Here is a 12,209-nt window from a genome sequence, read left to right as displayed (position 1 = left end):
GGTCCAAAAGAAGTTGAAAACATACATGAAATCTCTAAGGCTATCTGGCACTAATAGTCCGGAGCTTCTCCTTATGCCAAATATTGGCCACCGAATATAGCAAATCTTGAAAAGGAGATACTGAACATGTGGGCATTTAAAAATTTAAGAGATGATTGTAATGGGACTGGCATAGCTTATGCAACGCACTCATATAGTGTATAAGAAGTTGTCTAAGTTGAAGCTGGCAATAAGACAGACAGTGCCGTCATCCATAAACTTCAAATATATCCAACAGCACTCCATAGTCATTCAAATGGGAAACATTTATTCTTGTCACACAGACTCAGGTTAGTTGTGTGTGTGAAAGTCCAAAGCTTAAACATTCACAGGTATGAGTAGGACCACATCTTGCGTGTGACTTTTATGTGTAATTACAACAAAGGAGCTGACAGTCAAAGAAGCGGATTATACTGTTGATGTTAGAAACTTTTGTGCATTAACTTACTATTGAAACTTTATACTTTTGTATATTGGTAAAGTTGTATTTATTGCACAATGTGGTGACATTTATTGTTGAAGGGTAATACATTGTTGACTGTCTGGCTATTTGTTGTAACTATGGAGATACACTAATATCATGAAAATTGGGACAACTCACTATGCCTTATATTGGTGAATGGAACTGAACATTATGACTTTTTGGTAAATATCGAAGATGTCAGATTATGCATGTATGGAAGTTGATCCTTCTAAAGAAGCCAAAAAGTGAAACGCATAAAGGTTTCAAACTTTTTGTACTTTAAATTTAGAAGCATAAATATACAGGTTGACATTCAAAAATCCGGCCATCAATTATCCGCATCCTTCAGTTTTCTGGCATGGATTTTCAAATTTACACTGTTTTCTGGAGGCGCCGTTTATGTTTTGATGGTGCTGTACTCCAGAATCGGCTGTTGGGTCTTGCTTTTCCTGCACAAATTGAAGCTGTTCCTGTTGCTGAGGATGCTGTTACTGTCAGTCATGAAGATGATCATTCTGACAGCCTATCTGCTATTTAGCTTCTTTTCGAGGGTACAGTAATAATTAAAATTCTGAGGCACTAACGAAAATTCTGCAAAACTATTTTATTTAGTTGGTGAGCATTAAAATTTCATTTGTTTTTCATTTAGTGTAATTTCATTATATAATAATAATAATATTATATACAGCATATATAATCCGTCTCTCCTCAGGTCTGGAGGTTGCCGGAATTTTGAATGTCAACCTGTATTATAGAAAAAACATTTTTTTTTTAAATATCTTGATGTACCACAATGTTTTATATACTTTGTAAAAAAATAAATTACATGATTTTTAGCTGTATAGAGTAAATTTATTTATGATACCTAAAAAATCCAAAATTGCTAAATGCTGTAATAAGGAGAATAGCAAAATTGAACCAGTATTTTAATATTTTAAGAAAAAGTAAGAGGTTGTTGACTAACCAACATGGTAGAGAGCCGTTACATAGCCATCAACTCCTCCACAGTTTGTGGACAAAAACCTAACACATCCAGGTATAAGAAAACAGAAAAAAGAGTACCTCCACCAACATTGGGCTTACCACCAAAGTGGTCAACTGTGCAAGCCTAATTATTGTCAGCGGGTGAAACCCTAAAGCTCCGTAAGCTCCAATTCATGGTGAAAGTTCTGCAGAGAGTTTAAGGAGTAAGAAATGGATCCTTACCATCCCATGCATCTAATTTCTCATGGGCAGACTACAGGTTAAGACTAAAAGAAGTGTTTTTTATCACCTGGTAGGAAGGAATGTTGGGGAATCTGTTGCTTCTACTACATCAGTAAAATGAAGTCCAAATCACATCCTTTTTATGGGAATTACAGCAAACCAAAACTTTGTTTTGTGCATAAAGTATAAAGCTGAAAGTATGTTGAAGGAGAACACCGATTATGTTGTGTAGTCATACTAAAGCATGGGTTGAGAGATGTTTGCAGGGTAGGCGGGATAATGATCTGATTATTGGCTAACACCCCCCAGGTCAGGTAAATCTGGCTCAGCTCTTTTACCACTAACAATATTGACTATGGGCTTAGTGTTCTAGTATGCGGCTTATTAACTGGAAATGCTGCAGACAAGTGTGTTTTTCTTGTTCTATAGAAGCAGCCGTTATCATCCTGTACATCTATAGGAAAAGACCAATTTATTTGTGTTTTCCTACCAAGGAAGTAAATGCACCAAAGCAAATAATTCTATTTGGAAATGCAATCCTGGGGCCAAATTTGTGCAGCCGTAAAAAACTAATTACTAAGGTTCTAAGCTCTGAAGAAGTATTGACATTCACTTCTGAGAGACCAAGTGTTTTGTGTTGCTCTGGTCAAGTGATGGTTAATCATACACTGAGAAGCAGTTGTTGGTTTAATTCCTTAATTCCAGAAAGTGCAGATTTTGTTTGGCCCAGTGAAGGTAAACATACAAAAGAAACTCTCCAGTGGAAGCTAATTCAGTGTAGACAACGTTCCAAAAAGTGAAAACTTCTTGATCCTAGCATTTGTCCAGACAAAACAAACACAGCAAATATATTTTACAGAGACCTCTGTAGGTTTTATATTGTTTCTTTGTGTAAAAAGAAATGGTTTATTTTACAGCAAAACTGTCTCCATTTTTACTCATGTTGGGCTTTGGCAATGAATATTAAAGGCCCCTCTAACCCCTAACCCAAAATTTCTTTACCACAACATAGGGATTTGTTTAATCATGTTTTCAACCACAATTTTTAAAACTATCAGCCAAGATCCGATATTTTTTCCAACTTCTTATGTCAATATGATTACAAGTTGGGTGAAACTTGTGAAGACGGTTTAATGTCCCATGTCCCTTTACCTAACATGAATAAATAAAGGGACCAGACCTTCATTCTTAAATGAGAACTTTGCAGCAATTAAGGGTAAAAAGCACTTCTATGTTTACCTAAAAATCTATTTTTTTATTGTTACCCCTGTAACTAGTGTGCATTAGGAATTGTTAGAAATTGTGGGAATTCGTGAGTAGTTTTCCCTTTTTTCTATATTAGATAGGCAGTAGGAGCCTTCACAGTTTATGACAATTATAAAACTTACTGCACTTATAAGCAAATGTTAGGATCTCTGCATACATGATATTTAACAGAGGTGATGAAGAGTCCAAAAAGGTAAGCAAGAGCTAAAAGTAACATGTGTAGAACAGAGATAGTGTCACTGCCGGCATTGTTCAGTACTCTGCTGTGTGCAAGCTTCTACTATCAGGATCTTTGATTCCCTCTCTAAATAATAAGGGGGTGCTGAACTGAGCAAGAATACAGGACACAATGGGCCTAATTTATTAAAGCTCTCCAAGGCTGGAGAGAATTCACTTTCACCAGTGAAGCTGGGTGATCCAGCAAACCTGCAATGGATTTCTTCAAAATCGTTTGCTATTTGCTAACAAATGTTTTGAAATTTAGACCAGATCGATTGCAGGTTTGCTGGATCACCCAGCTTCACTGATAAAAGTGTATCATCTCCAGCATTGGAGAGCTTTATTAAATCAGGCTCAATGTGAACATGGAGTAGTAAATAAATCAGTTCCCAGTAGAGCTAGTGGTACTCACACAGGGACTATGTTACCCAATCCTTTAAAAAAGGGAATTTAATGTAAAGTAGTTGCACAATGGTAAATCTTAACCCAAACATGTTTCTTTGCACAATCTGGTAGGTAGAGAGTGATAAACCAAAAGGAGGAACTTATTTCATCTGATTACAGAGCAGCTGCCTAGCCTAAAATAGGCTAAAAATCTTTACACAATTTATTGTAGATCTGGAATGGCAAGGGCTCTCCACCAAGACTAAATTGTAATGGGAACGTCTACCAGTGCCATGGGCTTCAGTTTCACTCTGTATTTCACCTAGGACAGAGCATTTCCCGCACTCACTCATTAAAAAAAAACTAACCGTGTTAACCTCCACCTGTACCATCTTAACATAATTGCAAGCACTTTTGTTTTACCAGACTTCAGGGGGGTGCCTGGCAGCTCAGGAATTGTGTAGGGTACCACACCCCACTCATTTTGAGCTCAGCCTACTGATCCCCTCGACATTCTGATTGGTAATTGATTGATTAGGAATCCCAAAACACTGCAAACATGTTATTGTTTTAGTTTTTAGTTTTATTAAAATTACCAACGCATCAAATATATATACAACTGAACCAGACCCAAGATTTAATTTGCAACTCAGATCCGTTTCTAATTCACCTGTAACATAACAGTGTTCACTTATTCTCCTGCATGGTATTAGAGGTCTTTCAATTTCTGGTATCGTATTGGTGGTTGCTCATTTTTCTGTAAAATAGCAGTGCTTACTTATTCTCTTGTCATGTAGCACAGTGGTCGCCAACCTTTTCGCACCTATGGACCACTAAACCTACGGGCTCCAGATTGCACATGCACGGGGAGCCGTGAATAAACTTCCCCCAGAGTGATGTCATGATGCCACCCCCTCTCCCATCGCTGGTCTGAGCCTATGATGGGACAGTGGGTTGTGTCCAGAGACACAACCTGCCCACCACCCTGAGCCTGCTATCCATACGGGGGACCTGGTCCGCTGCTCTGACCGGTGCGCCCCCCTCAAGTGAGGTCTTTCTCCTGACCCCGCTGGGGGTGCACCGGCCAGAGCCGCAGACCACCAAAATTTTCTCACGGAGTGGACCATCGGTTGGCGACTGCTGATGTAGCAGTCATCTCTCGTTCTTCAATACTGAGCAGTGGTTACTCAGTCCCCTGTAATATAGACATGGTCACCTATTCTTTTGCACTGTAGCAGTGGTAAATCATTGTCCTGTTGTCAAGCAATTGTCAAAGGGCCTCCTGTTATAAAGCAGTGGTCACTTATTGTCCTGTAAATGCGGAGGTTAAAGTTTTAGTTTGTTGCTGGTGCCTGACCTTCTCTGACTTTACAACTATATATCTGTCCAATCAGATAACCTAGGCTCCCAATAATAGCGCTCCCATTGATCACATTTTTTAGCTATCAGAGCTTGAGAAATGACATTAGCAATGTGAAACAGAAGAGGTTTTTATTATAATTAAAGATTATTTCCCTTTAGTCTGCTCTCACAAAGTTCGAAAATGAGCACAGATTTACTTTTAATGAAGTTACATTTACGTTTCATTGAAAAGCGTATATCTTAATAGGCCCTTCAGAAGTGAATTCCTGGTGTGACGTAAATGACCATAAGGCTGGCTTTTTTTTTCATTTCGGATGAAAGACACTCTATTGAGCCTGACAAGCAATGGCTTCTCTTCACCTCACCTTCCAGTGAATGCAGGAGCCAGTATAATTTCCTCGAGCTGAGAGTGACTTGGCGGGACCCAGGCAGCTCCAGCATCACAGACTGGGGCCATTGTGCTACTGTCACCTCTGTGACAAATGAGCCATGTTCCCTCTTACCAGTCCTGTCTTCAAGGCTCTGACCTGCCAGCCAAACTCCAGCACATTGTACACACACCTACATTGGGGACTGAGCTGCCTCTTCATGAGGCTCTCATCGATCCCACACTAAAACCCACACGCACATAAGGCATAAAATCACTGTTTATACCACAAAATGAAATAGGCCTTTCTTGGTTTTAATAAATGAACTGGAATCGCTCTGGATTAACAAACTTATTTAAAATGTTCTTCAGTGAAAGAGCTTACACAGTGATGGAAAAATTGGATAAATGTGGATTAATGTCTTACTGTTTTCTGAGGTTTGGTAAATAGAGATAAATAAACATTATTATGACATATTAGGCATGAAGAAGAACAATAGATCTCACTCACATCAGTCAGCTCTGCATCAGGCTTTAAAATTAGAAATAATTTGAGTTCATTCTACAGGTATGCATGTGAGTGAGATAATTTTAAAGCCTAACTGAAGCCACTTTATTTTTGTTTTTGGATAAAGTGTGTAAGTTTGTAACTTTTTGCCTATGACCCAGTTTGCAGATTTTGCATTTATTTCTTGTCTCTTTGACACCCATACAAAAAATGAGATGCACTGTGAAGTTAGGGGATCAGCAACCACTGCCAAGCTATGCAAGATACTGTAGAAATTCCAATTATAGTCCATTAAATGGTCTCAAATAGAAAAAAAACAAAAAGAAAACAATAATTGCTTATTTCAGCTTTTAGTCCCATTGGCAGGAGATTAACAACAGTCTAACCATCTGAGTAGGGAAGGGATCCTCATTCTCATAAGTAGTAGGTACATGGTTGAACAGGTATTTCCTCTAGACAATCTGGAACTGTCCAGTATTGCTGCCTACAACTTAGCCCCCCGTTCCAAAAACTGGGGTACACTTTGCTCCATTCTGCTCCACACATACCTGTCTTACCTGACTTTTTAAAAGGACCACAACATACAGCAGAGAGGAATATGTCTACCATCCAGGACCCAACCTTGGAGTCTTGTACAGCACATGGCATATGAACATACTACCAGTTTAGTAGCGCTCTACAATGATTGGGTCTGGTTCCTTTCATAGCCACTGCAATAACTTTTTAAGCAGAAACAGTACCAAATATATACAAACTGCACACAGTCAAAGCTTTAACTGGCCAAAAGTACAGATGATGCCATCATGCACAGCAATAGTACGTCACCCGTATGCATCGCAGGCTCTCTGGACACAACCCACCCACTCTCCCATCGCAGGCTCAAACCTGCCAACTCAAAATGCATTATAAGATTATTTACAATAACATTTCCCAATGGTCTCTGAGTCATTTGGAGTTCTGGTGCTTGTTTATACTTTTATTCCTGGCTTTCTTGTAGAAGCTATTCCTTTGATCTTTCCAGAATGTGATGCTCACTTTTTTAGTGATCACCATGGGCCACTTTTATGAATGAGCAGCCTGGCTTTAAGCAAAGAGGTACGGTGACAGAGCACAAAGCCTTCACCATACTATTGCAACAAGGTTGGAAACACACAAATCTAAAATGATTTTATATGTTGTAGGATTAACAATACCTTTCCTTGAAAACACCCGACCTTAATCATTTTGGAGTATCCAAATACAGTTTTGGCTGTATATTAAACATATGGGCTAGTAAAGCCACCATAAAACTATTTAATGTACATTACGCTGCATATTATGTTGGCACTATATAAATCCCGTTTATTAATATTAATAATAATAATAATAATAAAAATAAAAAAATACAAAAAACCCAACAAGCCAGCACCATTTGGGGCCTTGTTTCATCTGTTCAGCCCTGAGTATACAGTTTAAAAAAGGACATTTGATCTGGCTTGGTTATTGCCTCAGTTTCCCTAGAATCAGAATGTTCCCAATGTGAATAGAGAAATTTAAACAAAAAAAAGCAATCGAATTGTCTTCAAATGAAATAAAGGTCATTCATCAATCTTGAGTTGCATGTCTTAGAATGTTCCACTTGATTAAAAGTTGTTTTACATTTCTTTTATTTTCTTTTATTTCTTTTTTTCAGTGAAATCCAGACATAATTGGGAGATATCAGCATCTTCCTGTAATAATATGTATGTTTCCGGCAGAGTTAAACCATAGCGCAGAGCTGTGACACAATTACTCACCATCTGATACCATGATCTCTAATCAGGACTGATGGTTGTATCTAAATATCCACAAATTTATGAAGGCTGCTGTAACTAAATCCTCCAGGAACTATTCACCGACTAATTATTCTTCCTTCTTTCATACTGGAGTACTGACAAGCCTCGTTTCATTTAATCAGGCAGGGAAATATTGTGCTTTTGACAGAAAGCCCTCAGTGATTTGACTTTGATTACTTCCTTAACACCGGATCTTTCCAATGTATATTTGATAGGTGTAATGGATAGACATCAGATTGTTTTGTGATCACACTCACTGGAATTCTGGAAAGTATGGTATGTATACAATGTTATTCATTTCTTTGGAACATAGCAGAGCTTGCAATGTTACAGTACGACACCATGCAGAATATAGCATGAGACACTCCTCATTTTGATGATCTTGCTCTTTCTAGTATCTGGCAGCTGTGACATGAATGAACAAAATATAATTTTTGACAGATGACTTCCAGAATGTCTGAGCTTAAGGTTGTTGTAATGACATATTGAGCCTGATTTATTAAAGGAGGCACCTAAGGCCCGGGCAAAGATAATTCCAACAGGAAGTTTTTAGCATGGGTCTGTGACAAACTCCAAAAATTTGCAATGTATGCAAATCAGAAATTTTCAAGGAAATACGTTGAAATAAAGCTACGTACACACGTCTAATGGTTCTCACTCGATAATCTACTCAGGGACAATATTGGATGAGAATCGGGCGTGTGTACAGCGCCCGTCATCCATCGTCCGAACAACCGTCCTGGCGGATCCTTGGACGATGGACGACGATCGTTTATAATGTAAGGGAAGAGGAAGAGAGTGCAGCAGGGTGCCGCTCCATCATTCTCCCCCCTCCCCTCTCCATTGAGCAGAACGGTGCTGTATGTACAACACTCGTTCATGCATCGTGCAGTCTTTTGTCTTCGGAAAGGATTGTGAAAGATCCTTTTCAACGATGAGTCATAATCCCAATCAGTAAAGTCTGAAAACCTCAGAAAATATCTGTTCTCTCCAATTTTAATTGTCAAGCCAGAATGCTATAAGGTCTAGGTAAAAACAAAGTTTCAACACATTGCACCGTCAATTCCATTCTAAGAAATTGACTGGTTTACAGTGCTTTTGTCACTTCCCGTCATTGTCCTTCAGAAGGTTCTGAATCCTTCAAGTGTGGCTTCAGACATGTGATTCAGACAGAAGACATCAAGCAGCAGAGAAAGATTTTTACCATCATAAAAGTACTTTTGAAGGATCATGAGATAGCACATGCTGGATAGGTACAGCTGGGATAGAAAATGTTCTTCCAGTTGGGCTTTAATGACTTTGAAAGAATTGCAGGTTTTCTGGCTTTGAAGGCATGGCAGAAGCTGTTTCCTCTTAAACTCTCTGTTGGTGATTTTACAAGCTTAACATATTTCATGCCATAATAAACACTACAATCAGGTGTACCTATTTTTGCTTGGTTTGAGCTGTGGCAAAGACCATTTACATCTTTGCTTCATGTGTCTTTTCTGATATGTGTTCACTTCATCTGCCACCTTTCAGTACCTTTTTATATTATCTTTATGTCCTACTGATAAAATTATCATGCTCAAAATATCGGAATTTATTTTCTTCAGTCTAACTGAGGCATTTTGCTTTTTCCATTAGCATTCAGAAAAGCTAGCTTAACTATGTAAGACTGAATACAGAAGGTTACAGAAATGCACCTGTGATTTATAACCAGAATATAGCAGACATCCCCTGTTGGCACACATAAATGCACAATAAGGAAACAATGAAAAAAAAAAGTCCAATGTTTCTTGGCTTGACATGTCCAAAAAAATGCTATCTCAGCTTCAACAAAGATTCTTTGCAGTAAATACAGATTTGTGACCTGTTCTGACATATTTCGTGACTGATGATTTTATTTATCTGATTTATTTATCACTTTTCTATGTTATAGACCATGGTATGGTCTTATCAGGCTTAATCCTAAGGACTTACTTGAATGTTTTTTTCCAAATACCAACATAGCCAACACATTCTTAGGTTACATGATAAAAATAGTCTTGAATAAGCAAGTGCAGCTGTTTTAGAAGACAAATAATACAGTGTATTATTATTATTATTATTATTATTATTATTAAACAGGATTTATATAGCGCCAACATATTATGCAGCGCTGTACAATAAATAGGGATTGCAAATGACAGACTAATACAGACAGTGACACAGGAGGAGAGGACCCTGCCCCGAAGAGCTTACAATCTAGTAGGTGAGGGAATTTCACACACAATAGGATGGGAGATATGTAGTGGTGGGAAGTAGTGGTGGTTTTTAATTGACAGAAGAAGACGGGTAGGCAAGTTTGAAAAAATGGGTTTTGAGCGCTTTTTTAAATGAGCAGAAAGTAGGAGCAAGCCGAATAGGTAGGTAAAAATGAGCAAATGAAACAGTAAAAATATAACAATACAATCGCCTAACCCAGTTTTTCTCAACAAAGTTTGCTAGGGGTTCCTTGAGCAATTTGTGACTCTCAGGTCACTTTAAGTGACACTAATTATCTTTCTGGCTATCTGCACAGGTGGTAATCTACCCATTGACCACCACACTAATATACTGTAAGCTGTGGATATAGTAATTGTAGCAGGAGTTCTATAAAACCTGAAAGTTATTTCAAAGGTTCCCTTATATTAAAAAAGATCCAGAATGACCGGTCTTGGCCATTGGAAAACATATATACTACCAGTATTTGTGTATATAATGAATGGCAGCATTAAATACAGAATTACAAGAAACCTCAGCAGAAATAATGGTAGGATTTAGTCCATGTTCTACTGAAAAAATTGCTTCCTAGACCCTGGCTAATGTAGTATTTCCACAAATTTGGTAACACAGCAGAGTTTATTTAAAAATTTAGGGCAAAGCAATCTGTTTTTCAGATGAGAGAGGACAGTCTAGGGGGTTTGGATATCATGTTTAAATGCTTTGTGGAAAATTCTACATTAGCCAAACTAGGTTAAACGGAAGTAGGGGGATGCCCACTGGGATCAAGAACATTTTGAAGGACATAAGATATTTTCTGATTTGCTAGAAGATAGCTTTGTTATGCCTGGGATAAGATATGTGACAGTTTTTATGAATATTGGCAGTCAATTAGTAAGAATTGAGAGTAGAGAGATAACAGACTTAAAACAGTCTCATTTTCATTATATAAGGACAGATAGATGTAAAAATGCAAACCTGTAGCTGTAGAAATCAGTTGCAGTTTCAAGGACATCAACATCATCTCATCCGTTCTCATCCGACAGCTTGGCAGATGATCACAGACGTTGCATATAGCAATTTCTGATAGAGATTGCAAATTAGCCATGGAACTGTCTTTTAAACCCCACAAGAAATGTATCAATGGTCAACGCTTAACCAATGCTGACCTATGATCATCACCAGTTGTTGAATTATGTTATTTCTATTGGGATGCAGACTAAAGGATGAGTTGCATTTCTCTATGATGACCTCATGACAAGTATATGTACTGTATGTTTTTTACGATGTTGGTAAGACATTACTGTGTTAGTTAGACAACTTGAGTCTACAGTTAGGCAGAGGAATGTTTAGACTATTTTCTGAACCCAGGCTTTCTATCTATGACAGATTAAATATGATGCAGATCCTTCCACTGAATATACATAAAGAGCTGTGGGTACTCTTATTTCTTTGAGTAGAGTGAGGAATAATAAGGCAACTGCTTTATATCTCAATCGGTTCTAGGAAACCTGGCCCACAAGGAACTTGGTCTACTTTCTGTATAGTTTGTTTTTGGTTGTAAAGGTTTCAGTAAACAAATTACCCCCATAACACAGTTCCATTCTCTTGCTATAAACCTAGCAGAATGCACATCTCCAAACATCCTAACATACCTCCTTGATGCAGTAGGGCATGGGGTGTCAGAAACATTTATGGTATTCAGAAGCTTGAGTGAGAGCCTATTGAGACCACAACTAAAGCTATGTACACACGTCCAACGGTTCTCGCCCGATAATCGGCTAAGAGCCAATATCGAGCAAAAATCTGGCGTGTGTAAAGCGCCAGTTGTCCATCGTCTCAACGACCATCCTGGCAGATCCACGGACGATGGACAACTAACAATCCTAATGCAAGGGAAGGGGGAGAGAGTGCAGCAGGATGCTGCTCTGTAGCTCTCTCCCTCCCCTCTGCATAGAGCAGAATGGTGCCGTATGTACAGCACTCGTTCACGCATCCTGCAGTGCTATTCGTTGGAAAGGATCGTGAAAGATCCTTTCCAACGATTTTTATTGCATGTGTGTATGCGGCTTAAGCCCTCACTAACTAACCATTTGGATGCCTGTGACTCCCTTTAAATCCCAGTGGGTTCCCTCAGGCTAAGATCCAAGGTAACAAGGTCTCTAATCTGAACAGCACAGTGGCATTCTAGAGTTAGAGCAGAGTTCCTTAAACTTTGAAAACAAAGGACTGGTTTACTGTCTTTAGCAGGGTGGGTCAGACAGCAAATGGTGGTAGCAGAAAATGCCCTACCTAAGTAGGAGTAAATTATGGCCATGACTTGGTTGACATTGGGAATAAAACATGTCCCAAAATTGG

Source organism: Pyxicephalus adspersus, chromosome 3 (assembly GCF_032062135.1).
Source record: "Pyxicephalus adspersus chromosome 3, UCB_Pads_2.0, whole genome shotgun sequence".
NCBI classification, from domain to species: Eukaryota; Metazoa; Chordata; class Amphibia; order Anura; family Pyxicephalidae; genus Pyxicephalus; species Pyxicephalus adspersus.
The sequence above is the reverse complement of the archived record's forward strand: the minus strand, read 5'-3'. Positions refer to the sequence as shown.